Below are 27076 nucleotides of genomic sequence, written 5' to 3' on the forward strand. Positions count from 1 at the left end.
CATAGGCTAAAGCTGTAATTGGACAATTAACCCAAATATGCAAATGGACCAGAACTTATAAAAGTGTGAGACCCCATGACTGGTCATGCATTTTGTGACCATTTTGGGTTCATCTTGGTTGTAGCCCTGGCTGGGCTCTTGTGCTGCACAATATGTATCCATTGAGACTTTCTAATAAATCCCTACTTTATTCTTTAACTTTATTCTTTAACTCTGTCCAGTCTCTGTTCTAGGGCAGCCTTCACAAGGCATCATTTGGAGCAGCCAGAGCAGCTCAGATCTGAGGTATTCCAGGAATGATCCCGTGTGGGAGGACAGGGGGGGCTGAGCACCCCACTGCCAGTCCCACTCTCCCACTGTGGCATCACTGATGAGACCCATCTGTTCCTCTGAAAAGTGGTGCCCTTTGCTCCTCTCCTTGGACCAGCCCATGCCTTTTTCCATCCATCCCATACCAACACAACTCTCACATTTTGCCAAAAAACTTTCGCTCTCACACAGATTTTTCCCTACCTTGTCAAAATTAAGGCTGACTCAGCTCCTGTTCCAGCAGGAGTTTTCTCTGTCTCCCAGCCTTTCCCTCGGCTTTGCCTCCGAGCAGGTGACAGCGGCGACTTGTTCCGAGAGAAATCACGCTGTTGACAAAATGTTTTATTCAGACAGTGACAGACACAGAAAGGCCGGGGGGTGTTGTTGGTTGTCAAGTTAAGCAGCCCTTTCACTGCAGCTCTTAACACCTATTGTGGTTGCCAGGCACTGAGCAAGCTCTCGGATGATCCCGCATAGTGGAGATGGCAAAAAATGGACTTGACAGCTCCAGGGTGGCTCTGTTACATCTGTTAGTGGAGCTCGGGAAGTTGGTGCAGGTTGCTGAGCCACGGGACTGCTCATCCAGCAAGGAATAAACGCTCCAAAGGCTCTGCATCTCTGGAAAATTGTTCCACGGTTGTGCTACACTGCTGGATAAGCACAGTTCCTTTAATTCTTGCAAGCTGGAAGAGTTAGGGATGTTCTGATTGGAGAAGAGAAGACTTCAGGAAGGTCTTAGAGCCCTTTCCAGTGCTTAAAGGGGCTCCCAAAAAGCAGGAGAGGGGCTTTGGATAAGGACATCCAGTGATGGGAGAAGGGGAATGGCCTTAAGTTGAAGGAGGGTAGGTTTAGATAGGATATTAGGAAGAAATTTTTCCCTGTGAGGGTGGTGAGTCCCTGGCACAGGTATCCCAGAGAAATGTCCCATTCCTGGAAGTGTCCTAGGCCAGGTTGGATGGGGCTTGGAGAAACCTGGGATAGTGGAAGATGTCCCTGCCCATGGCAGGGGGGTGGAACAAGATGCTTTTTAAGATCCCTTCCAAACAAAAAAATCCTTAAAGAACATCCAGTTTCAGCTCCCTGCTATGGGCAGGGACGCCTTCCATGAGACCACAGTGCTCCAAACCCTGTCCAATCTGGCCTTGAACACTTCCAGTGCAGGGGAACTTGGGAGAAATTACCCAGGCAAGGAACACCACCAATTCACTCTGCTGTCCACGAATAAACACATTCCCAGTGATCCCAGATGTATTCCCAATGTTGTAACTTCTCTGAAAGCAAGCAGATTTTGACAGTCACAAGCTTTTAGCAAATAAAAGAAAATGGGAATGAGTTCCTTGGGGACTGTGTTAGAACTGTATTAATTAACATGGGAACAATTATATCTCTCTGTCCACTGTGAGCTCCTGTTACAAGCAAATATTTTTCTTGTAAAATATTTTTCTTGATTCTGTTGTAATGACAGAAATTTGCTGTCCTGCAGGCAGGTGTATTCAGTAGGATTTATTTCCAGTAGGGATCCCAGAGATCAGCTTCCTAGAAACTTCTTAATAAGTTCTTCAGCTCTTTATTAAATAGGACTGATATTTTCCTGGGTTTATACTTTGCTGCCATCATCTGTGCTTTTCTCACATTGCATCCTGCTTCCCACAGCAGAGACCAAATTCCTCTCCAAATTGTTTTCCCTACTGCTAGAGAGGACATTATTGATTTGTCACCTTTCTAGGACAGCACTATCACCAATTCCACAGGGGATGGGAGCACCAGCGTCTGCTTTGGGCAGTGCCCACCCCACTGATTGGCAGGACACAGATGGGATGGGAGCTGGGAGGATCCTTCAGAGCAGCTGTGAAAAATCCCCACAGACCAGATCTACCCACTGCCATCTCAATTATTCCACAGTGGGAATGTTTTTTCTAGCACAAATTTTCGTGGAACAGCCCAGAGACGGCCAAAGTCAAACTCACTGCAAGGACAAGTCAGGGCAGGGCTTGTGGCTGTAAATTAATTGACTTCTGGCTGTTTCATTCATTAGTTCAGCCAGAGGATGTGCAGCGAGTAAGGCTTTGCTCTCTGTAGCACATAAAGAGTTTTCCCACCTCTCTTCTAATGGTTTCCTCAATAAAAGCCAGTGATTCACCCAGGCCCAGAGTGGATTTTAACCATGTCACATCTGGGTTGTAACATCAGAGCTAGGAGCAGCTGTCATTCAAAAAGTGACTCCTTGAACCAAGGAGTGTCCAGCTCTGAGTTATTAGTATCAGACCCAATGCCAAGCAGCACAGAAAATATCAAATTTCCACAGGGATCAGCCCAAGAGCCTTTTCTGGGGAGAAATATGAGAGGCTTCTTAAAAAAATGAGTAGTAAAGAAACATGCACTTAAAGGAGCTGCTGAATTCAGTGCAGGACTTCAGAGCTAATCCAACGTTGTCCAAACAAAAGGGACAACCAGGCACAGGGAGGAAACAGCTGGATTCCCTTTTCCTGCAGCTGTTTCTTCCCAGTAATCAAAACTAGAAGTGAAATCAGCCAAAAATGTAGCAATATAAACCACTTTGAAACATCTCACTGGACAGCACGGCCGTGGTACTGAGTCTGTGAGGAACCAGTTTTCATCCTCTCCCAGTTATTGTTGAGAAAATTCATGGATGAAGACTAATTCTGGATAAATCTTTTATTTCTAGAGAAAACACGGGAGGAAAAAAATAATCTGTGGTCAATTGTCCTCTAAGCTCCTGCTGGGAGAGGAGTCCAAGGAAGGAAGAGAAAGGGAGAGGAGAAGGGAAAGGAAAAAAGGAGAAGGAAGAGAAGGAGGAGGAGAAGGGGAAGAGGGAGAGAAGAGGAAAAAAGGGGAAGGGGAAAGAGAAGGAGAAAGAGGAAGGAAAGGGGGAAATGGGGAAGGGGGAAGGGAGGAGAAGGGGGAAAGGGAGGGAAAAGGAAAAAGGGAAAGAAGAAAAAAAGGAAAAAGGGAAAGAAGGAAAAAAGGAAAAGAGAAAGGAGAAGGAGAAGGAGAAGGAGAAGGAGAAGGAGAAGGAGAAGGAGAAGGAGAAGGAGAAGGAGAAGGAGAAGGAGAAGGAGAAGGAGAAGGAGAAGGAGAAGGAGAAGGAGGAGGAGAACAAGAACAAAAAGGACAACAAGGACAAAAGAAGGAGAAGAAGAAGAACAAGAACAAGAAGAACAAGAAGAAGACGAAAAAGAACAAGAAGAAGACAAGAAGAACAAGAACAAGAACTCCCTCCCTCCCTCACTCCCCAAAAGTCCTTCCCAACCAGGAATATTCCCCTTTCATTCCATTCTCTCAGTGCCTGATCCCAGCCACTGCCAAGGGCAAGTTCTCAGCTTTCACCTTCCCTCAGTCCCTGGGAGAAGCTGGACTTTGCAGTCACATCTTTTGCCACCCCGTAGAAGTTCCTGATGGGCAGCTTGAGCTCATTGATTTCCAGAAAAAGCTTTTGGAAAAGAAAAATGAGGTGTCACTATCTAGCAGGGAATGGAGGAGCACTTCCTGACCCTCCCCATACATTCATTTTCCAAGCTCAAATGCCACCTATCCAGCATCTTAAAAGTACCCTCAGGACCCACTAATTTAAGTAATGTGTGTCTGTAGTGTGACCTTGCAAGGAGATGAGGACTTAATGTCCCACTGTTGTGTTTGGAGGATGCAACTTCCCAGTACCTGCTTTTTTGCTCCAACACTGTTAAAATACGAAGCAATTATTTGTTATGAAAATTTGATAACATTTTAATGATCAAAAAATAAATCCCATCTGTTTGATTCTCCCCAAGAGGAAGAGGAAAAGATTCATTAATAGAAATACATGGCATTTCTATGGGAAAAAATAACTTTATTTATGTAACTAAGGGAAACCACATGAAATTAAAGCTGACAAAAATTCAGCAGGATAACATAAAAACCATCCTAGAATTCTATTTATAATTTGAATTGTGCCAGTGGGAATCCTGGGGTTGGAGTTGTTAGAAAGCAGTAGAAGAGCACCAAATGTCATTTATCCCAGGAAGTCAAAGGTAAAAGAAAGAAACATTTGAGTGCCCACAAGCTGTGGGCAATGGATGGATCAGGAAATCATGGAATCATGGAATGGCTGGATTGGAAGGGATCTAAAAAATCAGCACATTCCACACCTATGCCATGGGCAGAGACAACTTTCACTTTGCCAGGTTGCTCCAAGCCCCATCCTACCTGACCTTGGACACTTCCAGGGATCCAGGGGCAGCCACAGCTTCTCTGGGAAACCTGGGACAGAGCCTCAGCACCCTCACAGGGAAAAATGTCTTTCCAATATCCCATTTATCCCTGCCTTCTGGCAGTGGGAAGCGATTCCCTGTGTCCTGTCCCTCCATTCCTTATCCCAAGTCCCTCTCCAGCTCTCCTGGAGCCCCTTCAGGCACTGGAAAGGTTCTGAAGTCTCCCTGGAGCCTTCTCTTCTCCAGGCTGGACATTCCCAGCTGGACTTTCTTTGTTCTCATCCACTCAGGGTTGTCCTCTGGAACCCAACCCTGGAGGTCACTCCTGAAATTACCCACTTTCTTCTGAGTTTCCAAGTCAGTGCCTTGCCAGACTTTGGGTTCTGGCTCACTCACAGTCTGCAGTAATTTTGTCACAAGAAAAAAAAAAAAAATCTTTAGATTTTCTTTGAGACTAATCATCTGATTATTTGTCTTTGCCACTGGTCCTGAATCTTTAAACTGGGAAGAAAGAAAAGAACCAAATTAAAATCCAAGAATCCTAAATAATTTATGGCATACAAAGGCAGCATTATGGTTTTGCAGGTGAAAAATCTCCCAAAATAATCAGCTTCAGCTCTCCTGCCACCAGCAACCCTGGCAGCCACGACCTTCAGAACCAGGCAGTGACCTAAAGAGGATTCCCCCTTTCCCAAGGGTCAGTGACTCCCACAGGGACACCCAGGATTTCTTCTTGGCAAAGAGGGAAGAACCTTTCCAACTATTTTGCACACGGAATAATTATTTTGGTTATTTACTGTCACACATGAACAGGAGGTTTCACTCTTTTTAAAGCAGATTCTTCTCTTGGACCTCATCTCCTCTGATCCCCTGGCAAAATAACCTTTCCTGGGTTTTTCCTTTTCCTATGCTAGATTTAACCAGCTGGTGTGAACCCATTTGTCAGCCTCTCCTGTCTCCACTGCAATGCCTGAATGCAAATGAACAAATTATTCCAGTTCATTTCTCATGGAAGTAACAGGTACCTCTCAGAGAACATCATGTACAAGAGTTAATCAAGAGAGACCAGAAGAACAGAAAAAAAAAAAAAAAGATAATTATTTTTAGGATTTTTTTCTTCAGGTCTGGACTCAGGGAGGTGACATGAGATCAACAGAGAAAGAATTCTGGATTGGTTTGGGTTGGAAGGGATGTAAAAATCATCCAATTCCATCCCCTGCCATGGGCAGGGACATCTTCCACTATCCCAGGTTGCTCCAAGCCCCACCCAACCTGGCCTTGGACACTTCCAGGAATGGGACATCCACAATTTCTCTGGAAAACCTGGGCCAGGGTGTCACCACTCTCACAGTGAGGAATGTCTCTCCAGTTTCCCACCCAACCTTTTCTTCTTTCTTTTAAAACCATTCCCCTTGTCCTGTCTGTCTATGTAAAGTGTCACTCTTTTTTTTTTCTTTTTTTTTTTTTAGTCTCCCTTTAATTAATCCCAAGGAAAATTTGTTCAGAAGAAATAAACCATGATGTGGATTGGAACAAAACTGGCAACTTGGAAGTGACTTAGTTAAAAGTGGACCAGATTTTCTGATTACTGGGAAATTCCAGAACTCACTGGATTTTTCCATTTTGAAATTGAACAGCCCCTGAAATGCTGAAAACTTTGAACAAAGGCACCAGAACAGAAAACTTCAGCTGAAAGCAAAGGTTTGTTTCAGTGACATCAGAACACAGTGTTTTTCTTTCTGAGGTTTATTTCTGTGTTGGCTTTTTTTTTTTTTCCTTTTGGTTCTTAAAATAAACTTTTCAGATAAAAGAACGGGATAAATTCCAAACAGGCAATTTCAGATGAAGGACTGAAACATTCTGTCCTTTTCAACATTGTAAAGAAATTTTTCAATACCTGACATTTGTTGCTGAAAATGGTGTTCATTCTGTTGTTTGACTTTGACTGGAGCAGAATTTCACTTCATCCTGAAGTCTGCTGAAGATTTTCTGCTCCACACTAAAAATATGATCTCACTCTAACCTCCCACCTCCTTCCTTTGCTTTCTTACACTTGACGGCTCCAAACTTTTGGAAAGTATTTGATGATCCAGGCTGGTTGGGGCTCTGAGTAACCTGGTCTAGTGGAAGTTGTCTCTGCCAATGGCTGGGGATTGAGACAGGATGATCTTTAAGGTCCCTTCCACCCTAAACCAGTCTATGATTTTATGACTGATCCTGAAAATACATTTTATTCATGGAGCTCAGATCTCCACTGGTCTTCATCTGCCACTTCCCATCATGTCTGTGTACATTTAGACACTCCCTGATCTGCATCATCTGCCTGCTTAAGGCATTGATTGAAAAAACAAAATTAAATTAAACCAGAAAATTCATAACCAAAAAAGGGGGAGAAAAAAGTGTAGCACTTAAAAACAGCAGCCTTTGTGTTGCGAAGATAAAGCATCAAGGCTAAAATTCCCTCCTTGTGATGGGAAAAGGATGCAGATTTAAAGAGGTGGTGAATAGAAATGCTGTATTTTCCTTAGGGGATACTCAGCAGGGGACTGTGATCCATAGATCTCCCTTTGGCACCGGAGAGAGGCTGTAATTTCCAACCACAGAGCAGAGCTCAGGACATTTGCCAAGAGATCTTGCCTTGTTCAGCGTTGTGTGTTGAGTTATGGCCCATCCAGCACCTCATCCAACCCCATGAGGGCTGCAGAGACTCATGGAGGCCACCTGGGAATTTGTGTGGAGAGATTTTACACCAATCTGAGCTGACAGCAGAGCTCAGCCCAGGTTTAGGCAGCAGGGCATTGTCCCAAGTCCCTGGGTGTGTTTTAAAGCCAAGGGGACAATCACCAATCCATGACAAAATGAAGCATTCTGGGCAAGCTGCTTGAAAGACAGGAGGTTTAAATGGGATGTGAAGAAGAAATTCTTCCCTGTGAGTGTGGGGACACCTTGGGCCAGGTTTCTCAGAGAAGCTGTGGCTGCCTCATCCCTGGAAGTGTCCAAGGCCAGGCTGGACAGGGCTTGGAGCACCCTGGGATAGTGGAAGGTGTCCCTGCCATGGAAAGGGACGTCTTCCACTATCCCAGGCTGACCCAAGGTCCTTTCCAACCCAAACCAATCCAGGATTCTCTAACACAGGAATCTTATTTGGGGTGAGATCCACCCAGCCCTGATCACTTCTGGATTCTTCTTCACTGACTGTACTCAAAGGAAAACACCCAAATTAAATGACTCTGCTTATCACCCTCTCTCCTGGTATCCAAGGTGCTCACAGGGGTACAAGGAGCAAAACCTGGCTCCAAACTCCAGAATCAGAGGCTGACAAAGTGAGCTGTCCTCACAGGATCAGGGTCCTGACAAGTTATAACAGGCCTTGCATCATTCACCAGAGCCTCATGGGAATTGAAAGCTCAGATGACTCCTGGTGGCAAATCACAGAATCCCAGAATGGTTTGGGTTGCAAGGGACTTTTAAAGATCATCTCATTCCAAGCCCCTACCATGGGCCAACTTTCCACGAGACCAGGTTGCTCAGAACCCCGTGAGTTTTCTTTGCTTTCCTTGTTTTGTTTTCTTTTTCCAGCCTTCCAGCTTCCACAGGGTCTTGTCCAGTGAAGGGAAGGAGAAAAAATCCTTCAGAGGGCTGGGACATGGTGGTGATAGTGACAACAGCACTGGCATCCGTGTCTTGTATTGAAACATCACATCCCAAGACAATGAATAAAGGAGAACATGAATCCAGCATTGAATTTGAGCATGTTTGATGCAGACTTTGTCTCCATGGTGGAATTCCTGGGGTCCCCTGTGCAGGGAAGGAACTGGACTTTGATGATCTTTGTGGGTCCCTTCCAGCTCAGGATATTCCACGATTCTATGATTCCATCAGCTGCTGGAAATGCAGAAAAACCTCTCTGAAGTGACATTGTGCAGTAATTGTTCATCTGGTTTAACCCTGCCAATTTCTCATGACCTGCAGTTAAATATTCCAGCACCTCGAGTTCATTACAGCTTCCCTACTAATTATATCTCCTTGCAGACCTCCTACCAGCTAAATCTCAGGAGCTGGAAGCACTCAAACTTGTAATTTTTTTTTCCATCCTACCTTTCTTTGGATTTCCTCTGAAATTTTCTTTCTGCTTCTGTGCACAAGCCCTTAAAGTCATTCCCACGCTCTGAAGTCCGACTCCCACTTGCTGCCTCAGCCCAGATTCAAAGTTTTCTCCTGTTGCTTTCTCCAGCAAATTCTAGTTTAACTCAGTGCTCAGATCAGTTTGTGACAGGCCTTGACAATTGTGAGGGAGAAGGGAAAGAAAAAGAAGAAACTAAGAGAGGAGGAAAAAGAAAAGAATTCTTGTAAAGATTAGTTTCTCAAGGGGGAACTAAAAACAAAAAGAAAAAAAAAAAAAAAACCAAAAAAAAACCTCACTCTGGAGGGAAAGTTTAATTAAAAAGAGCAGAGTTTTTAATTACCAGGGAAATCTACTTGAATGATTCATTTGCATAATCCCGAAGGCAGTGGGAGAACAGGCAGGAACAAGATAAGCTTTCTTTACAATCCTTCTCTTGCTTTTCCCTATCTCTCAAAAAGTGACTCTGATCCTTCACTGCTCCCCTCTCTCCTTCCCTGCTGCATTGTTCATACATCTAATGGCACGTTCTGCCCTCAGGCTACTCCTGCTTGTTTGGCTTTTCCTTTGTTCTGGGATGATCCATTGTGGTACAAATCCTGCACCTTTCCACTTTTTGGAGTTGTCCAGGGGTGATGAACCCATCCCTGCCATCTTCTCTGGCAGTATCCAAACCCTGCTGAATCGGCTGAGCACATGTGAGTGGTGAGTGTCACCAGGAGTGTGAGAACAGAGAGAAATTTGGCAGCAGAGGAGGTGGCCAGGAGGCCAAATCACCTCGAGGTAGCTCTGGAGGTCAGCAAAGGAAGAACCATTAACCCAGCACAGACAAAACCACATCCCCAAATGTTACACCCACACATCTTTCAAATCCCTCCAGGTATGGTGACTCAGCCACTTCCCCAGGCAGCCTGCTCCAGGGCTTGACAACCATGTTGGTGAAGCATTTTTTTCCGAATCACAGCAACATTTAGATTGGAAAAGCCCTCTAAGATCATTGAATCCAACTGTTCCCCCAGCACAGCCGAGCCCACCACCCAGTCATGTCCCCAAGTGTCACACCTCCACATCTTTTAAATTCCTCAAGGTATGGTGATTCAGCCACTTCCCTGGACAGCCTGTTCCAGGGCTTGACAACCATTTTTGGTGGAGCATTTTTTTCCAAATCATAGCAATATTTAGATTGGAAATGCCCTCTAAGATCATTGAATTCAGCTGTTCCCCCAGCACAGCCAAGCCCACCACTCAGTCACTTCCCCAAGTGTCACATCTCCACATCTTTAAAGCCCTCAAGGTATGGTGACTCAGCCACTTCCCTGGGCAGCCTGGCAACCGTTTTGGGAATAAGTTTTTCCTAATAACCAATCCAAACCTCCCCTGGGGCACCCTGGGGCCGTTTCCTTTTGTCCCATCACTTGTTACTTGGGAGAAGGGACAGACACGTGGTCAGTGGCCAGCCCTGCCCTGTCCAATCCTCCTCTGGAAAATGAAAATGAGACTTGAAATGAGCTTTTATCTCCAAGTGTCACAATTCACATGCTTTTTATCTATGTTATTGACTTGCTACCCATTGAAAGGCTCATTCCTTTCCAACATGTTGGAATTCAAGGACAAATGCTTCACACACTGCCCTGCCACTGATAAAATGTCACCTTGTCCCTTCACACACACCTGGCCTGCACCCCTCTGATTTCAGGGGGTTGTGGTCCAGCAAATCAGCAGATGGGAAAAGCCATTTTATATCCCAAGTGGGGAGGGATTGTCTTGTGGATGGAGCAATGTCTCCCTCATCCCCAAGGCACACAAGGAGCCCTGGCTATTTTTACCTGCCTGTAGAGAGCCAATTCCATCAAAAGAGGGACATGTGAGCTCTCCCCACCCGGCCATGGTCACGTTCACCACAGCCCAGGGTTTGGGGGAGTGGAGAACCCCACACTGCCCTCAGAGCTCCTCCAGACAAGCCTGGATTCGAGTGGGAGCACAGAAATCAATATCCACCCGGGAGAGGTGTTCAGCTCTCCTGGATCACAGCACTTCGCCCCTGCATGACCCCTTTTCTCCCTCAATGCCTGCTGAGCTGCCCGGTCCCTCCCCTGCTCTGGGAGCTTTGCAGCACTTGAAAAGGTCTTTTGTTTGTGCTGCTTTTGAGCCTCAGAAGTGAGAAAATTGATGGGAACAGCGTGGTCATCTGACCTTTCCAGACCTCCTGACATCCTTGGCATGAACACGTGTTTGGGATGCTGGGAACCAGGATGGGTCAGAAGACAACAACCCGTGTCTGGACCTGAAATGTGAGAGAGGAAAAAAACAGACAGTTTAAGAAGCACAGACAGGAGAAAATATATGTCCTAAAATAAAGGAAATTTTAAAGATACAGAGAAGAGCAGGGAATACTGTTTAGCTGGATGCAGGGAGACCACATGTGTCCAAATCAGGATGTCACATGGAGCAATTATCCCTCCAGCCCTCCCTGACCCACAGGATGGAGGTATGGGGAGTGCCAGCTTGATGGCTGTGATTTTAGCCTGATGGATGGGATGTGGAGCACGGATTTTTCATGTTTAATTAAGCTGAGGGGGTGACAGGCACCACAGGAAACCTCCAGAAAATTGATTTTTTCTTACATATCCACCCACACAGGAGCTGTGTTGTGTGCAGATGCCTGGAGAGTGTATTTTGGGGGATTTTCCTGTGTTTTCTTTGTCTGCTGAACTTGAAACCAGGCAAGGTTTGAGAAAATACCTAATGCTTCTTCAAAAATTAATGTAGTATCTACATTTAAATTATATTTTGGGTCTATTTTAGGTTTTTCAGGGATGTTCCATCCCTCAAAGTGTTCTGGGAGCAATGTGGTGCAGTGGAAGGTTCCCTGTCCATGACAGGGTGGAACAAATTGAGCTTTCAGGTCCCTTCCAACCTAAACTACTCTGTGATTCTATGATTTCATAGTAAATTTTATATTAAATACGAATATTCATACGCCCAACCTTCACCCCCCCTTGACACCATTCCTAATAACCAATCCCAGTTTGACCACCATAGAAAAGGCAAAAAATGGGGAAAAAAGGGAAACTTCACCTGCCTGGAAAATATCAGCTGCCAGAGTGCACTGCACCTGGAAAAGTATTTTAGGGAGATCAGATCCTACACCCAGAAGCAGATGCTGGAAGTGAACTGGTGTTAATTTCTGTGGAAAATCAGGGATGAGTGTCCAGAGGGGAGTTGAGCAAGTTGTTAATGGTTTAGAGGCCACTGCCCATCCTCCCAAAGCCCCAGAGCTACAGCTTGAGTAACAGAGCTCAGGTTCTTGGTTCTCCAAGGTCATTCCACAACCCTCCCAGTCCAGTATGATCAAAAATTCACCCAAATCTATCTCCCTGTGACTTTTTGTGTCTTGCCAGCTCTTCCTTTCTTTCTGTACTCCCTACAGTACAGACAAGAACTCTCCTCTCTGAGACATTTCATCAAGCAACTCACACATTAAAGCCTTCAAACTCCTTTTCACAAAATCCCAGAATGGTTTAGGTTGGAAAGGACATTAAAAATCATTTCATTCCACCCCTCTGCCACAGGTAGAGAAACCTTCCACTAGACCAAGTTGTTCCTGTCCAGTCTGGCATGGAACAATTCCTGGGATGGCACAGCCACAGTTTCTTTGACCAAAAAATTCCATTTTCTGTTCTGGGTCAGTGAAGAGGATGAACAGGTACAAGGGATGAGACAAACACCTCCTAAGGTGTATCCCATATATTTCATTTCCCTGGGAAACCAGTCTGGAAATGCAGCTAGCCATGAGTGATGCTTTGTAATGAACTGAATGAGTGGTTAATCACATGAATTGAAATAAAACAATTTCAAACAAGCCTCTACCAAGCTATTTCTTGGAGGCTCAGCACTCAGGAGTGCAGATTTTTGGATTTACTGATCTCTGGGTGGCTTCCTGTTCTGCCACTCCTGACATCAAACCTCATCTCCAGTGCCCCGGAGATAAAAAAAATCCCTCTGTGGAGTTAAATAGGAGAAAATTTATTGGGCATGTCCTGGGGTGGCCCTTTCCCAGTCACGGGCCAGGTGTGCTCTTAACAAGCCCCTGCAGAAATTCCAGCAGCTGATCTGTGCTCTCACATCCTCCTGCACTCCACTGAGCTCAGACTGCAGCAGTTTAGCAGAGAAACATGGAATGGGTAGAAAAGGGCCTTAAAGGTCGTCAAAAATTCTCATGCATCCTCCACTGGGCAAAACACAGCTGCAGTCACCTCCGAGAGTGCCCACAAATGGGATTTTGGGAACTCCTACCAGTTCAGGACAGTCAAACAGAAATATCCCAGCTTTATCCTGGGAGAATTGGGCAGGGAAGCCCAAAGGAAGATCTCTTCTTGTATACAAAATAAAAAACTTGAGACAGCTAAATAGCGTCTTTCATGGAATTAAGGGGGAATTTCTAGGCAGGAACTCAGCACTCCCTGCTCTTCACTCAGGATTTGGCTTTCCAGGAACGTTTTCCTCATGGGGACAGGGAGCAGAGCAAGGGCCTCACCTCTGAGTGTTCACTCAGTTGCTAAATCATGGAATGGTTTGGGTTGGAAGGGGCCTTAAAGATCTTTTAGTCCCATAACCTATTAAATAAATAAAGCTCATCAGAGTGCCACAGTTCAGGCAAGAAGATCCATGAAAGTCTCAAGCTGATGTCATGTGGGACAGGAGAAATGAGATGGCAATTATCAGCTGGTGATGGCAATTATCAGCTGGTGATGGCAATTATCAGTTTCTAAGCCTGAGAATCAATTCTACACAAAATTGTAGGAAAAATAAAAATTAAAAAAAAGAAGCTAAATGATGCAATCAATAAAGAACCAGAGGGTCAGAACACAATTAATGTCAGTCAAAGTGCTTTATGGAAGGGAGCCTTGTCAAGCCAGCCTGATTATGTTTCTGAGGAGACAAAAGATTGGTGATACTGGGAACAGCCTCAGTGTGAGATTTTTCTAACAGGTTTGATTTATTTCCAACAGTCATATTAAAAGAAAAAAAAAAGTAGAGTAATATAAATATCAAATCAATTAGAAGGTCATCAAATAACAGATCTAAGGAAGAACTTGTCAATGGAAAATCATGCTGATGGAGGTTCTGCAAGAAGTTTTCAGCATCGTTGTCAGTGATTTGGGAAGAAGAATAAAATCACTGCTGACAGCATTTCTAAAAGACGATGATTGCCTCTGAGTAGGGCAGAGAATTGGAATTTTGGGGAAACTGCACCAAGATGAGTCAAGTCAGTCCACCTGAATGCAAAATTTTGCATTCAGAACCAAGAAATGAGGCTCAATTTATCCAAATTCATTCCAGCTCCTGAAGGGAGCTGACAAGGAAAATGAGGAGAGACCATTTACTGGAGTGTTGATTGACAAGACAAGGGGGAATGGCTTCACACTGACTGAGTGTGGATTTAGATTGGATATCAGGAAGAAATTCAGGGTGGTGAGGCCCTGGCACAGGTTTTCCAGAGAAGCTGTGGATGCCCCAACCCTGGAAGTGTCCAAGGCCAGGCTGGATGGGGCTTGGAGAAACCTGGGATAGTGGAATGTGTCTCTGCTTATGGCAGGGAGTTGGAACAAGACAATCTTGAACATCTTTTCCAACCCAAACCATTCCATGGTTCTCCCAAAACCAAAGCTAATTAAGGAAGTTTTCCTGAAGATAAGGCAATAAAATGCAGAGTCGAAATATTACCTGTAGATTTTTCTAGGAAATCTCTGCTTCCTCTGTTTGTTTCTCCTCATGGCACAAAACTCACATTTAAACTTGTCAGGGACCAGATCTCAACTCCCCAAGGACTCTTCACATCCAAATCTTTGCCATCTCCTTCCTTTCTATTTTCTATCCCAAAGCAGATGCTCGGGACGCTTTTCTGAGTGGGTTCTTTCACTCCAGGACATTTTCCTGTGTGGATTCCTCTGTTTCATCACAAGCAAAATTGTTACTTCACAGAAGGTCCACGTGTCACTTATCTTCCAAAGTTCAGGGTGAAGAAATAAAGTGCACAGTGCTCGTTTGTGCTCTATTTAACTTCCAGTGAAGTGATGATGATGATGATGCCTCAAAGCTGCCTCCCAAGAGTCATCCTCAGCCCCTGAGCCAAATCCCAGCCAGGAACAGAAATCTCCAGGAAAGGAGCAGACAAACATTGTCTTTTATAGCTTGGAAACAGCTGTTCCTGCCTTCAGGCCCACACACTCAGGACTCACTGACCTGGTTTACCCAGCCCTTGGTTTCTGGTTTATATCCCTGTGTCTGCTGATAATTGATGCATTTCTAATTGTTATTTAAACTCAGTTAAAGTGAATATTGGTAATTAATTATCTCTTGCTTTGCTGAAATAATTGTACTGCCAGTAGAAATAGTGAAAGTGGAGGCAAATTATGCAAATTCTTTAGTGTGAGTGATTAGGCAGGGGGGTTGTTTCATTTTTATTTTGTTCTAGGAGGCTTTTTGAGGATTTTTTTGAGCTTGTTGCTTTTTTGCTCCCTGCACTGAACTTTCTGAACCTCTAAAAACACCAACCTGGCATCTTTTCTTCAAACAGCTTTGCAAGGAGGATAAAGATGGAAATAAAGAGACATATGGTGCACATGAGCCTAATTCATGTAAAGTTGCTTATCCTGGGCAGATGGAAATGGATGTTTGAGTGCCTTGGCTGGAAAGATGCCTTAAAACTCACCTTCTTTTTATTTTCCCTTTGTCATCAGCCTGGCTAATGAGCAGCTCCAAGGCAAGTTTTCTTGCTTCTCAGACTCCTGTGCAAATTAGTTTTGCAGTTGTGTGTCTTCCTTGCCCCTCTTCTCCTGAGTTTGGATGACAGATTTATTTCTTGAGTGCCAGCAGATGCAAAGCACACCTAGAAATTCCCAGTGTTTATGAGGAAGGGGTTTATCTGGTCTGGAAGACAAAGGGAAAGGAGAGATAAAAATGTGTTTGGGACTTCCCCACCACCCAATGGGATCTGCAAAACTCACTTATGCTTCTCTTTTTCCTCCTTGCATGTCTTAATATCCTGTCTGAAATATGAGCCTGCCCTAGGCACAGCTCATGTCAAATCATTGACTGCCTGGAGCTTGGGGGAATTCGTAAGAGGTTCATCACTTTGTTCTCTTCTTTTTCCTTTTTTTTTTTAATCCACTCTCTTTTTTCTCTCATCCTTCTTCCATTGCATCACTGGTCCATCAGACATTGATCTTCACATAAAGGTGCAAAGTGAGTCAACAGACTCCTGCCACATTTTATTAAGCAGCTTTCCACTGGGAATCAAAAGACATTGGATAAAAGAGAGAGTGGCCAGTATCCTGAAATAACATCCCCCCAAACCCTTCTCTGAGAGTATCAGCAAGACTCTGGATTTTAAGACCCTGAAGCAGTTCAAGACTTGAGAAGGATCAGATGGTGTCTGGTTGTATAAATCTAAATCCCTGATGGCTTTTAGACTGAAAAGGAGCAGGTTTAGATTGGATGCAAGAGGAATTCTTCCCTGAGGGTGGTGAGACCCTGGCACAGTTGTCCAGAGAAGCATCCAAGGCCAGACTGGATGGGATTTGGAGCAACCTGGAATAGTAAAGATGTCCCTGGCCATGGCAGGGGGTTGGAATGAGATGAATTCGAAGGTCCATTCAAACCCAAACCACGATTCCATGGTCTTTAATCACAGCCGTTCAGATAACTGGATAGGACTTTGAGGAACCAAATCCCTCAAGGAATAAATACTTTCCTGCTTTATCTACAGCTCATAATTTTATGTATTTTCCTCTATTTAGAGGCCTAAAGGTATTTGGTGACCAACTTGTGCAAACAGGATTTCATGGAATCATAGTTGGAAAGGACTCACAAGGATCATCAAGTCCAACTTCTGGCCCTGCACAGACAAGCCCAAGAATCTCAACTTGTGGCTGAAGTGTTGCCCAAACACTTGTTGAACTCCTTTTCCCTCTGGTGAAAAACAATAAGTCAAATTATTAATAAATCAATAAATGTGGGTTTTTTTAGAATATAAGATATTCAATGGAATATTAAACCAAATACTAAACCCTGATCAGTTTAGTGGAAAAGTTTCAACATTTTCTACAAATCCCAGCACTGTTTTTATGGTTTGTCCTCCACCGCAGATGTCCTCACTCTAAAGCTCCTTGGATTTTTCAGGAATGGGATTGTGAAGCTCATTCTTCTCCTGTTGTTTTGGGGTTTTTTTTCCCCATCCTTTTGAAATTCAGAGGAAAAGCATTTCCTAAAGGCAAGCACAGCTAGAATTTCCACTACAAGGTGGGAAAAACTAAGGAATTTATAGAGAGGAGTTTGTGCACAAGGCAGATCCTCTTGGATTGAGTTGGAGGCAGTGAATTCTTCACCATTAATGCCCTTATTTTCTCAAACTATCAAACCAATGCAAATCCCTTTCCCACAGCTGGAGTTTGGAAAATGTGGAACACGGCAGCAGCTCCTTGACCGTCCTTCAGGATGTGGCTTGTTGCAGCCGCAGTTGTCATCTGCACTTGAGGGAGAAGATGATGGATTTGTTCATCAGCTTCATAATTCTGATGTTATTGAAATTACACCTGCAAAAAAAAGAGAGCTGAGTTAGGAGTTTGTGCCTTTGAGCCATTCACAAGCTCCTTGAGCTGACACAGTTCTGCTGAAATTCCTCCCAGCTCCCATATTTTGCATGGGTTTGTCTATGTAACGTAGAAAAAGATGTAAAAGATATCCTCAAGTGCCATATTCACACTTTTTATGAACACTTCCAGGGATGGTGAGTTCACCACTTCCCCGGGCATCTCGTTCCAAAGCCTGACAACCCTTTTCATGAAGGACTTTTTTCCTAATATCCAATTAAAACCTCCCCTGAATAAAATCTGAGTCATTTCCACACCTGAATTTTGAAATGATGTACCAGCTTCTCCCAAAGTTCAAAGGCGAAGGAAGTAGATATTTTTTCCCCACAGAAGTTTCATTTTTGGTCCTGCACCTTATGCCTTGAAAAACCATGGCTCCCTGCTGACCAAGGGGGCAAAGGCAGAGTAAATAATTCCATGATAAAGAGCAGAGAATGAGAAGAACTCTTTAGAAAAATGACAGAATAAAGCAGAAAAAGCCTCACAGACAATGGGAGATTTTCAATACAGCTCTTAAAAGACCTCTGCCATCCTCCTTCAATCTGTCTCCTCTTCAGAGTGGTTTTTTCAGCACAGAACCATGGAATTCTTAAGGCTGGAAAAGACCCCTGGGATCACTAAGTCTAATCCATCACCTTCTTGTCAACAAGACAGTGAGTGCCACGTGGAGTAATTTATTAAACACCTCCAGGGATGGAGACTCCACCACCTCCCTGGGCAGCCCTTTTCAATGTTTAACAATGCTTTCCATGAAGAAATTCCTCCTGGGAATTGCATCCTGAACTCCACCGAGAGATCTAAAACACCACCAAATATTTGTGGGTTTGAGGAGATCCAACAATGAAAAATATTTTTTTAAGTTGACACTTAAAAAATGTTGAAGTTGGGCTTTAAACAGATCAGGACAAGTGGGAAGGGCAGCCAAAACTTTGAAAACGCCAAATGAAATGGAGCCAAGAGGAAAAGTTAAGGCACTGGAATTACCCACATGGCTTGGGAACTTTCAATTTGTTCTTTGCATTTCCCAGGAAAATAAATATTTTCTTCCTGTGTTTTCAAGGGTTTAAATAAATGCTGGGCCTAACTTGGACTCACATGGAGTTATTTAGGGAACATCATAATCGTGCCTTTGCTCTGGGCTAAGGGGCTGCCTAAGCCCAGGTGATGCACACATCATGTGGGATAACTCCATCCTGTGCTTGAGCTTTAATCCTTAGGAATGGAAGATTTTCCCAACAAGATGTTACACGTGCAACTGTACCAGGAGTTTGAGCAGATCAAACCATTACAAACCCTCTTTATTCCCAGCTCCAAAGCCTTCAGTTTCTCTCCGATCTGCCTTTGGTTTGAGCAAACACACAAGGTTTGTCCTTGGAGCTGGAAACATTCCCTGCCTTCCCAGTCATTTGGTGTGAGCTGGTATTCAAGGTTATTTTGACTTTTTTCTTTTTGATGATAAATTGGAGAGAATGCTGTTGATAGAGCAAACTCTTTGTCTGGGTACAACAAAGGAAAGAGCTCTTGGCTGCCATTTGCCCTCTGGCATTTTTCAGTGGTAGAAAACAAGAAAGAGAAACGAGCGCAGCCTTTGGATTGGAGCAAATCCTCATCTTCCAATGGAAGCTGCTTCCTTTTGTTCAACTTTTCAACTTTTGCCAGGGGGTGAATGTGACAGCTTGTTCCTTTTCTTTCCCACCTGAGATTTCCTTGAAGAATGGCTCGTGGCTGCTCCTTGGAGCCCCTGGTTAAAGATAAATGTGGTTTGCAGAGGCAGTTTGGATTCTGGCAGCCCTGCTGCAGGGAGGGCTCAGTGCCCTCTCTGTGTCTCCAGCTGGTTTTCCCTTTTGGGACATTCCACACAACACAAGTGGGATAATCCCACATCGTGCCAGTGCTACTCCAGCTCGTAATCGTAGGGATACAGGATGTGCAAAGCCAGTGCTCCCCTCTTTGGAGTCGTGTTGGGAAATAATTGCAGTAATTCTCCATCCCAGGAAAGGTTAATTATTGCTGTATCCCCTTCTGCACCTCCAATTTTCTTCTTCAGCATCAGGAAAACAAAGTAATCCTTATGGGAATTAAAGGTGTTTTGGTCCCCAGTGGAGCAAACAGTTTCCTGGTCCTGCTTTGAGTTTGTGGGATTATTCCTTGGAGAGCAACTTTTCAGGGTCAGACCTAGAGTTGAGCAGAAGAAATAGCCTTTGGAAATCACACAGTGTTGTACCTCCCATGAGAATTCCCAGGCCTGGAGATCGATCTGGAACATACGTGATGAAGAGCAGCTGAGGGAGTAGGGGATGTTCAGCCTGGAAAAACAGAGGATCGGGGGGATTTTATCACTCTCTACAGCTCCCTGACAGGAGGGTGCAGCCAGGTGGGAGTTGGTCTCTTCTCACAGGGAACAAACAGGATAAGGGGAAACAGCCTCAAGTTTCAGGTTCAGGTTGGATATTAGGGAACATTTCTTCACTGGAAGAGTGGGTAAGCATTGGAACAGGACCCTCAGGATAGTGGTGGAGTCACTACTGCTGGAAGTGCTTGGAAAAGGAGTAGACCTGGCACTTTGCCATGTGTTTTATTTGGTATGGTCAAAGGTTGGACTTGATGAATTTGGAGGTCTTTTCCAACCTCAACTATTTCATGATTTCCTATCCCATAACACCAATTTCTCATTAAACAGAGCACTGCATTATTTTCCCTCACAGTTCCTCTCAGTGTTAATAAAATGGTTTGAGTTCATCCTGTATTTTCTTTTTAATCCCTTTTTTTCTTTTATATTTCTTTTATATTTTTATTTTACCCTCCATGTCTCTGCCTGGAAGAACAGTTTGCAGCCCTAACAGAAGAGAAGGGTGGGGATTCACCAAACTCTCTGAGCACTTTGCTGAAGTGTTTATTACCCCCAAACCCAGTTTTGCTCCTAATGAATTCCTGTGCCACATATCCAAACGCCAGCCACGCTTCCAGGGAATCAGCCTGCCATCCATCACTGCTTAATCTGTCCTTAATGGGCAGCAGATGAGGAGCAGCCACCAGGAGAAGAAGGGACATTAATGGGACAGCAGAGATAAAATGGGGGAGGGAAGCTGAAAAGCCTCATTAGGTACATGGGCAGCCCAAGGAGAGTTTTCTTTTAATATCTCTGCTTTCTGTCAAGGCTGGATCATCTCTCACAGTGAGGTTTCAAGTCACCCAAATATGCTCAGATTTTGTGAGGAAAGGCTTTGGGGGTTTTTTGTTTTTTTTTTTTTTTTTTTTTTTTTGGTTTTTTTTTTTTTTTGTGATAGCTGAGGAATATTTGTGCAGCCATAAAAGAAAGGAATATTTTATAGCCTTTATTAAAAAAGGCTGTACTTGAGATAAAAGACAGGACAGCAGACGATGCCAAATGACTTGGCAAGCCCTGAAGCTGTTCCAAGTCTGGTCACTGCAAAGCTTTGCTAAATTGAGCAGGGGGAAGTTTCAAATCTGGAGTTTTTCCTGCTGCAGGTAAAGATTTATTGGGTGTTAAATATCTGCTCAGTGCTGGGGCTCACTCTGACCCAAAGCCATCCATGCTTTTATGGGCCAAAGGAGGGAAAGGGATGGTTCTGCCTCACTTTTCCTTACTAGATTTCCAGTTCCATCACTTCATTTCGACCTCTCTCACATCTCCCAGATTGCTCCAAGCCCTGTCTAACCTGGCCTTGGACAATTCCAGGGGTGGGGCAGCCACAGCTTCTTTGGGAAACCTGTGCCAAGGCCTCACCACCTTCACAGGGAAGAATTTCTTCCTAATATCCAATCTACTTTCTCATTTACTCCGAACCTGTTCCATGCTCAGCCTTTTATCCAAGGCATTCCAGAGAGGCTGAGGAAAAAGCAGGGCTGTAGGATGATAACTCTGATTGTGCCCAACAGTCTGACAAAGTCTGACCTTCCCATTTTCCCCTTTCCTCAGGTGATTTTCCTTCCTAGAGGCAGAATTGCACCAACTCTTCTCAACTGGTTTTAGATGGTGCAACCTGTGCCTTGGGTGGGTTTATTCAGGTCTAAGCTTTCCTTTTGGGAGTCTGTGGCCCAGAGTATTGAGTGGCCAGTTTCCATATGCTAAATATTTTTATGTGTGGGTTTTTTGGTGTGTTTTGTTGGGGTTTTTAATGTTTTTATGGCTTGGATTTGGGTTTTGTTTTATTTTGTTTTGTTTTATTGGTTGGGGTTTTTTTTTTGTTTTTGTTTTATGTAATTTTTGCCATGTTAAATACAAGTCAACACATACATGAGAAGAAAAATAGAATCAAAAAGTAAAACTGCTTCTGTTGGAGTCATTACCAGGCAACAGCTCCAATTCCACAGATGGTCCCAGTGGTTCCAAGTGTTTAATTCTGATCCCTCAGGAGTTCATCTCTCTGATGAGCAGGAAGGAACATCTTTCTGGCCCTCCAGGTCCTGGGCTCATTTTGATTTCCCACCTTTGGCTCTCCCTTCACAATTCCTGGTTCTCCAGCAAGACATAAATTCTCCAAAGCCATTTTCTCCCCTTCCTGATACTTTAGTTCTGTTTCTTTCTGATTTATCCCCACCAAACAAATTCAATATCCAGGATCCAGACCAAAGAATCACATTCTGAGGCCATTTTCTTCCCTTCCTAATATTTTTGCTTCCTGTACTATTGAAAATGGTTCAGAATACTGTCTCACTTCCTAATTTCTTTAAAATTTTATTTATTTTGAGGTAATCTGATTAGCAAAGTATTTTTCCCTCTTTTTTTTTTTTTTTTTTTTTTATGGATAAGGGTCTTAAATGTCCTGTCTGGAATCACAGCCAGGGTCACGGAGAGGAGGAAAAGACATTTAATTATATCTTACTGGCCAAACTACAGCATCAACCTCCTAAATAAAAAGATTAAACCCATAAACAATACCATTTGTCCATAGAAAGAGCAAATATTGAAGAAAAATTAATGTAATGGTGTTAATAAAGGGAGTGCTGCAATGTTTTCACTGTTATTTTGGGGAATTTTTTCCACCCACAGAGTCTGTGATGTTTTAGAAGTCGACTGATGCCTCTTGAAGATTGGTGGAAGACATTGGTCTGTGTTTATGCTTGTGAATCCCCACACACAAAAACAAAAACAACAAACAAACAAACAAACAAACACAAACAAAAAACAAACAAAAAACAAAAACCCAAAGAAAAAAAAAAACAGACCAAAAAAAAAACCAAACAAAAAACCAACCAAACAAAAAAACCCAAACAAAAAGAAACCAAAAAGCACTTCATTGTTTTGTCCCAAAACTTTTCATCCAGAATTAGCTGCAAATTCATGAGATATCTCTTGGCTGACACAAACCCCACCACCAGAAACAATCTGTAGCATTTTTAAATCAAAAGGGAAAATAAACAGATGAAGGAAACACTTTTAAACCCCTCATAATAAAACCTTGTGCGTGTTTATACTAAAGTGCTCAAAATCCTTGAAGACTTGGTTAAAAGAAAGGTTAAAAATGCTGCTGGAATGGAATGAAAGCCCAGATTTGAAGTGATTAAACCTTCACGATATAATTGTCTGTGCAGGGATGGTTCGGGGAGGATGGGGGTTGCTGGGGCATCACTTGAACTCTCCAAATTGACCCTCAGAGAAGGGAAAAGAAGTGACATTAGAGCAAAATCCTGTGGCTGGACATCTGCAGACCTGAAGGCTCTTCCTGGCCGTTTGCCCTCCTTGACGGAAAGAAATGGTCTCAGTTGTGAGCTGTCGCTTCCCATTAAAGCAACTTTCTTCCACTTGTCTGAGCACCACAGAGGGGAAACAACAACAAAAACAAAATCAGAGAATTGTCTGAACATCCCTCGGGGCCATTGGTAAGAGCCTTTCACTAACCAGGGCCAGCTGGCTGCCAAATCAACCCTTCCCATTGCTGTGTGGAGGAAGGAGCAGGGTCATTTGAAACAGATCTTTCCAGAACAGTGGCTCCCTGTGGAACAGGCTGGAAGGTGCTGGATAAATGTGGTTTTGGATGCAGCCTCCCTGTGGATTTCCAGGAGATCCTTTGCTTGCCAAACTCCCTGCAGTTTGACATCTGGATTAAATTCCTGCTGAGCTGTGTGGGGTCAGCTGTGTCAGAGGAATGTGCTGGTGGCCATGGAGAAAGGAAAAGCTCTCACTCATGTGTGTGAGGCTGAAATAATCCATAAACCCTCAGCTGAGGTTGCCCCCACACATATTCAGACAGAACAGGAGGGGATGCTCCTGCTGTGCCAGAATTTGAGTGTTTCAGAGTATTTCCAAAACATTGTTATGGCTGGGCCTTACCGGAGGATCAATGAAAAGCTTCTCCAAATTTGATTTCTGTCTGTACAGTCAGACCTAGATGTAGCCAGGCTGCATTTTAAATGCATTTCTGTCACTTAGGTGGGGTTTTTTTGTTGTTTTTCAAGGGTTCTTTTGTTTGTTTTGGGGTTTTTTTCCCCAGTTCTGCACCTTCTGCCCTAAAATGGAGGGGAAATTCAATCATGGAATCACAAATGGTTTGGGTTAGAAGGGAGCTCCAAGATCATTTTGTTCCAACCCCTCCCTGGGCAGGGACACCCCCCTGGACCAGGTTGCTCCAAGCCCCATCCAACCTGGCCTTGGACACTTCCAGGGATGGGACAACCCCAATTTTTCAGTCTGAGATGTCTAAGACAACATGATCCCTCCCAACCCAAACCATTTCAGCTTTCTGACTCACTGACAAATAAATACTGACTAAACCTATCTGGGGGACCTTCTTTGTCTACAAATGCCTCAAAAATCACAGCTAAAACTCTCCCCTTCTGAGCCTCTGGGGTTTTTTTTCTCCCAGCCTTTTTCATTTTTACCTGGATTTTCCAGTCCCTGGAACACAGAGCAGGTTGCTTCTGGACCTCAGCCATGGATTTCTGCCTAGACCACAGCCTCAGCAGCACGTTAATGAAATTCCAACATTAAATGACAACCATTAGGCCTGGGCATAGAGGAGCAGGCTGCAAATAAAAGCAAGGGTTTATTGTGCAGAGTGATTTCATTGTGCAGAGCGAGTTATTTAATTAATATTTAAAAAACACCTCAAGATTCCATCAATTAACAGAAACGAGGATGTACAAATTACCTATAATTATTATTGCCTCCATAATCAGGGAACAGATTTTCCCTCTCTTTCCGAGACATTTGGGTAAGGAGCTAATGAGGGGATTCCACTTCAGGTGTGCTGAGCTTCAGCACTTAATTTTGCCGGGTGAGTGATAAACGGCTCTGAATTATTCCTCACTCTCTTAGCCATAAACCTTTTAACAGCTTCAATTTTTTACAAACCATAGACCCTGCATTACAGCCACCACTCCACTCAGCTCAACTCCTTGTGCTGCTTAATATCCTATAAAACAGCCCTCCTAAAGAACATTTCCATGGAAACAGTCCATTAAAAATGAATTTTATAGCTTATGTTTTCTATAAATGGACAGCTCATTTAATGGCCTTTTGCTATTACACTTTGCCAGAGCCGCTTCAAATTTAGCTGTATTTAATTATTTTATCATTTGAAACAGCACCTTTTTTATTATTATTTTACTTTATTGCCATTGCAAAATTTCAGCCTGGTTCAATGGGCTCTGGGGTATTTTGGAGCACAAAGGAGGTGAAAATTAAGAATCACGTCCCACACACAAACTATAATAAAGTAAGGTTTCTCCACTGATTTAAGCATTTCAGGGTATCCAAGTTCTGTGAATTTTATCCCCAAATCAGTTCTCTTTTCACTTAAAAGTGCAAAAATGTGCTATTCAGTAGAACAAGAGGATGGATCAGCCTGCAGATATTTTTTTCGTGTCAAGATGACTTCCCAAAGTGAAGTTTGGGATTGCCTTTATCTCAATCTCTTGAAACTCTCCTAAAATAAAGCAGAGACATATTTGCAATGAAACCCAGAATCTGAAAGAAAAAAAAAAATTGTGTCAGCACTTTGCTGTTATCTGGACTCCTCCAGGAACTGGATACATTTGTGCTGGATTGTACAGTTTACCAGTGCTCTCCCAAGGGAGTTCTTGGCCAGGGCTGTGGCTGTGGCTCAATTTCTAGAGAGCTCAGCAGCCTAAGAAAGTTCCTGCAGTGTCACAGGCTCTTATTCATCAACAAGCATCAACATCAACATTTTTCAGCTGGCATTATAATCTCCTTAAGGGAACTCGAGCTGGCTTTTGCTGAGCTTTATTTATCAAAATCTCCTGGAATCTGTTGCCTTTTTCTAAATAGAAGCCATTTTTTCCTCAGTTCATCTCTCAGATTTTGCATTTATGCTGAGAAGTCCACAATGCCCATATGGAAACCTTTGGTGTGGCCAAAGGTTTTACGTGGGGTCTCACACGTTTCTTTATGCCCAGTTCTGGTGATGCCTTCCAGAAGAGCAAAACTGAGGATCTGACACCACGGAAACCATGGGCATTAACTCTGGACCCATGAAATTTAGCTCCAGAAGAATCATGGAGTCACAGAATGGTTTGTGTTGGAAGGGACCTTCAAGATGATCTCATTCCAACCCCTGCCATGAGCAGGGACGACTTCCACTATCCCAGGTTGATCCAAGCTTCATCCAACCTGGCCTTGGACACTTCCAGGGATGGGGCAGCCACAGCTTCTCTGGGCAACCCGTACCTGGGCCTCCCCACACTCACAGGGAAGAGTTTCTTCCTAATATCTCATCTAACCATGCCCTCTGGGAGTGTGAAGCCATTCCCTTGTCCTGCTACTCCATCCCTTGTCCAAAATCCCTTTCTAAGTCTCTTGGAGCCTCTTTAGGCACTGGAAGGGACCCTGAGGTCTCCCTGAAACCTTCTTTTCTCCAGGTGAATATTCCTATCTCCCTCAGCCTGGCTCCAGAGCAGAGGGGCTCCAGTCCTCAGATCTTTGTGGCCTCTTCTGGACTCATTCCAACAGGTCCACGCCTTCACCCATTCTCTGTGCTTGTGCTCCAGCTCCCTGAGCAGCTTGGTGGCTTCCATGGGACTTTTTCCAGTTTTTCAATGGGTTTCTCTTCCCTGAGAAAAAAAAATAAATCTCCCAGAAAAGGAAAACTGCCAGGTCCCTGAAAACTCCCCAGTGCACACAGCTGCTGAAGAGTCTGCTCTGTGCTCCTGTCTCCTTACCTGTGCCCTTTCACCAGGCTGGGATTTCTATTGGAAAACCCTGTCATAAAGCTGGGTATGGCTTTATCCCCAGCAGGGCAGCTCCAATCTCCAGTTGTCTGCAGTAATTCTCCGAGGAACAATCATGAATGCACTGTCACAGATCCAAATCCCCAGAAAATTCCCCCAGAGTCAGGACCTGTTACCAGAAGCTTTACTTCTTACTCTTTTCTATTGCTTTCTTTTTAATGCTTATTTTCGTTTTTTCTTTTATTTTTCTCTCAAATGAGTCAGCACAGGCTATGATACCACACTCAGAGTAAGGTATACCAAGAGGGAAGCGAGACAATCTCTTCCTTTCCCAGTGACATGTTTTACAAAATAAAAAGCTTGGATCCTGCTGAACATGCCTGGATGAACAACTTCTGGAATTAAAAAGCTCTCAGAGATTTAACAGCCAGCCAGTGTTAAATTTTGCTTCCTTTTAACCATGAAAACATCAACGGAGCCTGACTAACAAGGGACAATTAACTGGAAAACAATTTGAGTAAGAAAAGATGCTGTGAGCAGTTATAGAAATATTCTCCATAATACCTTAAAATAATATTCATCCATGCTTAATAAATACCTGAACATTCCCCTCTGGCCTTCAGCATGCAGAT

The 27076-nt window shown here is 43.8% G+C and overlaps 1 long non-coding RNA gene across 1 annotated transcript; it reads right to left on the reverse strand.

Annotated features, from left to right (window-relative positions):
• Window positions 1-7592: 7592 nt before the first annotated feature.
• LOC135290318 (uncharacterized) lies at window positions 7593-15330 on the reverse strand. The gene is made up of 3 exons (XR_010353067.1): window positions 14368-15330; window positions 10834-10924; window positions 7593-9429 (listed from the first exon to the last, which is right to left on the reverse strand). It is a non-coding gene; the product is annotated as an uncharacterized LOC135290318 (long non-coding RNA).
• Between the last annotated feature and the right edge of the window lie 11746 nt (window positions 15331-27076).

This window comes from Passer domesticus, chromosome 1, assembly GCF_036417665.1.
Source record: "Passer domesticus isolate bPasDom1 chromosome 1, bPasDom1.hap1, whole genome shotgun sequence".
Classification (NCBI taxonomy): Eukaryota; Metazoa; Chordata; class Aves; order Passeriformes; family Passeridae; genus Passer; species Passer domesticus.